Here is a 6,464-nt window from a genome sequence, read left to right as displayed (position 1 = left end):
CAGTGATGCATAGTGTAGTGAAGTAGTGGCATCCCTGGACCTGTATGGCTCGGACTGAAGTTAACAGTCAGGATGTAATAGCGTCTGCCCTGTATAGATCTATACATATAGCGTCGTCTTCCTGTCGGAAGACTCTGGGCGTAATGCGTAGCGAATAGAGTATCTTGTAGTGAGTTAGTGTGTTATCTCCTGATTAGTGCTTTCTCTTGTATTATAGTGTAGTAGTCTTTTGTATATAACTCGTAGTGTGTTCTCTTAATAGTGTATAGCATCGTATTAGGGTGTATTATAGAGTGTAGAGTAGTAGCTATAGTAAGCAATAGTGGCCTTAACTATACCTATTATAGTTAACTTAGTGTGTATAGTTCTTACCAATTTAGTGGTTTAAGCGTCGGATGAAGTGACAATGTTCTTACCCAACACTAATATACATGATATATAACTAAGAAATCAATGACAGTCGGACGGATAACAACTACCCTAAGCCCACAATCAAATAAGAACAGGAAATAAGGCGAGTTATCGGTCCTAAGTCCTTCAAGCCTTACTTATATAAATATATTAGTGTGGTTACATTTTATAAGAAATTTTATATAAGAAAATCTTGTCCAAAAGGGAACATTTAAAAAGTTGTTTATTTATTTCCTAGGGTCATAACTTAATTCTACAAGACCTTAGATGAGTTTTTGGGACTTTTACCAAGGGTTTTTGGGTGTTTACGGCCTAAGCATAAGCTTGGGCCATAAACTCCTTTTTAGGCTTTAAAATCTTAAGTTTTCATGTCCAAACTCGTCTAGGTATATCCCTTAATTAGTTTACAAGCTTATAGGAAGTAAAAACGGGACATTGGCCAAGTTTTGGGGTGTTTACGGCCTAAGGGGCTTCCTAGGCCGTAAACTCCCTTTAATCCACTAAATCTTATGGTTTTTGACCTTTAAATGCAATGGAATATGTTTAGAATAAGATAGGAAAGAAACCCTTACGTTTGGAAGTTGGAATTCGCGGTTTTGGAGTCGAGTTCAGGTCTAGAGAGAGAAATTAGTGAGAGAGAGTAAATACATGGTAAAAGGGTTTAAAGTGGTGTTCATTTGCTTTATATATGTCTCGGGTGTTGCACCCGGTACACGGCTACCCAATGATAAAGTTTAACAGGGTTAAAACTTTTTACCCGGGTGAAAGGGTTGAAAAGTAATATAACTTTATTTAGTTAAACTGTGTTAACACTTACAAGTTATAATTACTTATGATAATATCAAGAAATATAAATAAATAGATATTTAATTATTGACGACTCCAAATATTACTGGAATTTATATATAACGACGAATTCCATTAGTGAAAACGGGGTTAAGTAACGGAAATAAATTTGGGTTGTCACATCATACCCCCGTTAGGGGAATTTTGTCCCGAATACAGATAAGTATTACAATACTACTAAGCGAAGAGATAGGGATATTTGAGTCTCATTTGATCTTCGCGCTCCCAAGTAAATTCCGGTCCCCGCTTGGCGTTCCACCGAACTTTCACAATTGGGATGCGGCTTTGTTTCGTTCGTTTACTTCCCGATCCATAATCTCCGCAGGCTCTTCCACGAAGTTGAGGCTCTCATTGACCTCGATCTCGTCGAGTGGAATCACGAGAGTCTCGTCGGACAGGCATTTCTTCAAGTTTGAGACGTGGAAGGTAGGATGTATGTTACGTAGTTCGTCGGGTAGGTTGAGTTTGTAAGCTACTGGGCCGATTCTAGCGAGAATCTCAAAAGGCCCTATGTACCTTGGGTTCAGCTTTCCACGCTTTCCGAAGCGTATCGTGCCCTTCCAGGGCGAGACCTTCGAAAGGACTCGGTCTCCCACCTGGAATTCCAAGGGTTTTCTTCGTTTGTCGGTGTAGCTTTTCTGTCGATCCCTAGCGGCTTTTAATCGTTCACGAATCTATACAATCTTCTCGGTCGTTTCTCGAATGATCTCTGGACCAGTGAGAGCGCTTTCAGGAACTCGTCCTTTAGCTAACTGAGTGTCACCCACCTCAGCCCAACACAGAGGGGATCTGCACTTCCGGCCGTATAGGGCTTCGAATGGAGCTGCCTTGATGCTCGTATGATAACTATTGTTGTAGGAAAACTCCACAAGAGGTAAGTGTGTATCCCACGATTTACCGAAGTCGATCACACAAGCTCGCAGCATATCCTCTAGAGTTTGGATCGTCCTCTCACTTTGTCCGTCAGTCTGCGGATGGTAGGCTGTACTCATATCTAGCCTCGTCCCTAGTCCCTTTTGTAGTGATTGCCAAAACCTTGAGGTAAACCTACTATCTCTATCTGAGATAATAGATATAGGAATGCCATGCAGCCGTACTATTTCCTTAATGTATGTTCTTGTGAGTTTCTCCATCTTGTCCGTTTCCTTGATGGGTAGGAAGTGTGCAGACTTGGTCAATCTGTCGACGATGACCCAAATGGTATCCAACCCACCCGCTGTCTTGGGTAGTTTGGTTATAAAGTCCATTGTAATCCGCTCCCACTTCCATTCTGGTATCTCTGGTTGTTGGAGGAGTCCTGATGGCTTTTGATATTCGACCTTGACCTTCGCGCAAGTAAGGCACTTACTCACAAAGGTAGCGATCTCCGCTTTCATATTAGGCCACCAGTATAGCTTTTTGAGATCTAGATACATCTTATCTGAACCTGGGTGGACAGAGTATCGAGTGTTGTGTGTTTCCTTCATGACCAGATCTCTGAAACCTCCATGGCGTGGAGTCCAGATTCGAACCATGAGATAGTATGCTCCGTCACCCTTGACCTCCAAATTCTTATCCATCCCTCGTAGGGATTCTCCTGTCACATTCTCAGGCTTCAAGGCCTCAAGCTGAGCCTCCTTGATCTGTGAGGACAGATGCGAATGGATAGTCATTGTTAACGATTTGGTTCTTCGACCAGAATGTTCTTTCCTACTCAAGGCGTCTGCTACCATGTTGGCTTTTCCCAGGTGACATAAAATTTCACAATCGTAATCATTAAGTAGCTCGACCCATCGGTGTTGTCTCATGTTGAGCTCCTTCTGGTTTAGTATGTGTTGGAGGCTCTTGTGATCAGTGTACACCATGCTCCTCGTCCCATACAAGTAGTGTCTCCAGATTTTTAGTGCGAAGACGACCGCTCCTAAAATCGAGGTCCTGAGTAGTGTAGTCCACCTCATGCGTCTTTAGCTGTCTTGAGGCATAGGCGATAACCTTACCTCGTTGCATCAAGACACAACCGAGCCCCTGATTCGATGCATCGTAGTATACAACAAAATCTTCAACTCCTTCGGGCAGGGATAATACTGGTGCGGTGCATAAGGCTTGTTTCAGGGTCTGGAATGCCTTCTCCTGTTTCTCCTCCCAATTGAATGATACGCCCTTCTGTGTCAACATGGTGAGAGGTTTCGCAATCCAAGAGAAGTTTTGGATGAATCTGCGGTAGTAGCCAGCGAGGCCTAGAAATTGACGAATTTCTGTAGGCGTCTTCGGTGCTGACTAGTTCTCAATGGCTTTAATTTTGGAGGGGTCCACGTGGATTCTGTATTCACTAACCACGTGTCCTAAGAATTCAACTCTTCGGATCTAAAATTCTCACTTAGAGAACTTCTCATATAACTTCTCTGACCGTAGGGTTTCTAGGACTCGTCGTAAATGATCCCTGTGTTCTTGCTCTCTCCGAGAATAGACGAGTATATCATCAATAAAGACGATGACGAACTGATCTAAGTATGGACGACACACCTTATTCATCAAGTCCATGAATACTGCAGGTGCGTTGGTCAGTCCGAAGGGCATCACTATGAACTCGAAGTGCCCGTATCGGGTTCGGAAGGCTGTCTTCGGAACATCTTCCTCAAGTACTTGTAACTGGTGATACCCAGACCTAAGATCAATCTTGGAGAAGTAGCTCGCTCCTTGTAGTTGGTCGAATAGATCGTCGATACGAGGGAGAGGATAGCGATTTTTAACTGTGAGTTTGTTGAGTTCCCTGTAATCGATGCACATACGGAACGATCTGTCCTTCTTCTTCACGAACAAGACTGGAGCTCCCCAAGGTGAGAAGCTTGGTCTTATAAAGCCCTTGTTGAGCAGTTTGTTAAGTTGACCGGATAGTTCCTGCATCTCGGCAGGTGCTAAACGATAGGGTGACTTAGCTACGGGAGTAGCTCCTGGAACTAGGTCGATTCTGAACTCAACCTGACGTTTGGGAGGTAAACCTGGAAGGTCCTCTGGGAAGACATCAGGAAAATCACATACGATGGGGATGTCTTTTGGGTTCTTCGATTTCTGGCTTGTGTCGACGACGTGAGCAAGGAAGGCGCGGTATTCCTTACGTAAGTATTTTTGAGCCTGTATACTGGAGATGATACGAAGACTCGTACCGGGTTTATCCCCATAGACGAATAGAGTTTCGCAATTTGGAAGATTTAAGCGAATGGCTTTGTCAAAACATAAGATATCGGCACGATAAAGGCTCAACCAGTCCATACCAACAATGACATCGAAACTCTTGATTGAGACTGGTATGAGATCGATTGGAAATGAGTGATCATCTAACGTGAGGATACAACCTACGTAGATTTCGTTAGAGCTTTCGGTCTTCCCGTTAGCCATTTCTACGATGAATGTTTCTTTTAGTGGTTGTGGGGATTGTTTGAGTAAGTGTTTAAAGTTTTGGTTTACGAAGCTTCTTTCGGCACCACTATCGAATAAGACACATGCATAAGAGTTGTTGAGAAGAAACGTACCCGTGACTACTGTGGGATCTGCCACTGCTTCATTGTGACCAATAGCGAGTAGTCTTCTGGTTCCCCTAGTATTTGCAGCCTTCAGACAGTTTTTCTTGAAGTGACCAGCTTCACCGCAGTCGTAACACGTCGTGGTCACTCCCAAACCAGGAACTTGCAAAATAGGTTTGGGAGGGGCTTTGCAAAATCGCACCGTATGGCCCTTCCGACCAGAGTTGGAACACTGCAATTCACGGCAGGGGCCGTTATGGTGGTAAGGACACTTTGGACATTTGGGCAGATTCCCACTATAAGGCTTTGGCGGTGCAGGAGCGGCTGGAGTAATGACAGCATGGACCGCCACAATTTGCTGGTCCCTAGATGAGGTTTGAGTCTTCTTGCCCTTCTTCTTATCCCATCGCTTCCTCTTTCTGTCAGATGAATCGGGTAGTGCAGTGGTAGTTGTGGTTGTTGTTGCTGGAGTGGAAGAGATTTCATGATTGATCAGATTCTGGGCTAATTCCTTGGCACTGTCGAAGGTGGTAGGGCGTGAGGCTAGAACATTTCCTCGATACGGGGGCACTAAACCCCAGATGTACCATTCAATCTTCTTGATTTCGGACGGTGTCATATTGGGACACATAGCTGCCAAATCACAGAACCTGGTCGTATACGCTATTATGTCAGTCCCTTTCATCTTGAGGTTCCAAAGCTCCTCCTCAAGTTTCTGAATTTCGCCTCTAGGGCAGTACTCCTTTCTCATGAGATCCTTTAGAGTGTCCCAGCCCAGGGCATTGGATATAACCAAGGAGAGTGCACTGACATGGCCGTTCCACTATGTCAATGCCCTGTTAGTGAGGGTGGCAGTTGCAAACTTGATTTTGCTCTCTTCGGGGCAAGAGCACATCTCAAAGATAGCTTCGGTTCTTTCGAACCATTGGGAAAACGCCATAATTGCTCTGGTACCATCGAAGAAGGTAGGTTTACAGTTCATGAAGTCCTTATAAGTGCATCCCTGCACTCTTTGATGGACTTCACCAAATCTAGAGTTGCGACCGCTCGCATCACCGGAGTTCACTTGAGCCATGGCTGCTGTCACCGCTACAGTCACATCCGTTTGAAACATCACTGGATCGAACTGTGGAGGAGGAGGTGATGGAGGAGAGGTTTCAGTTGCTGGTCTTCCTCTGTTTGAACGCCTTCGTGGAGGCATCTTTCGCTGGGAGACCATAGAAATGATAGCAATAGTAAGAGTCTATTGTGAGGATGAATAGAGTGTTTCATGGATTAAATCACATAATTCAAGATCAGAATGAGAGTCATAGAAATAGAGTATTCAACTGCTAATACAATGGTATAAATGATGTAACACAAGTTCATGAAAATTGACCTAACAGTAGGTCTCACATCAAACCATAGAGAAAATGTTCGTAGTTTAGAGGTCTAGCTAGAGTACTTTTAAGCTAGGAATGTTTACAAACAAGAGATCTACAGAACATCGAGAGGAAAGTCTAGTCCTTTAAACAAAAGAGTGGGGTACTAGACGTCTTCTACTGGCGACGGTTACTTGTTGGGCGAACCCTCAGATCTGCTAGCTGACTCATAACTTCTTAAAGGTGTCGATCATGAATCTTTTGACGTGCTCGGAGTTCCCTAACTTCGGCTTGAGATGCAGCTAGTTGATGCTGCAGAGCCTCGTTGGTCCTCCTTGTCCTGTCC

The sequence above is a fragment of the Lactuca saligna genome, chromosome 3 (genome assembly GCF_052625555.1).
Source record: "Lactuca saligna cultivar CGN05327 chromosome 3, ASM5262555v1, whole genome shotgun sequence".
NCBI lineage: Eukaryota > Viridiplantae > Streptophyta > Magnoliopsida > Asterales > Asteraceae > Lactuca > Lactuca saligna.
The sequence above is the reverse complement of the archived record's forward strand: the minus strand, read 5'-3'. Positions refer to the sequence as shown.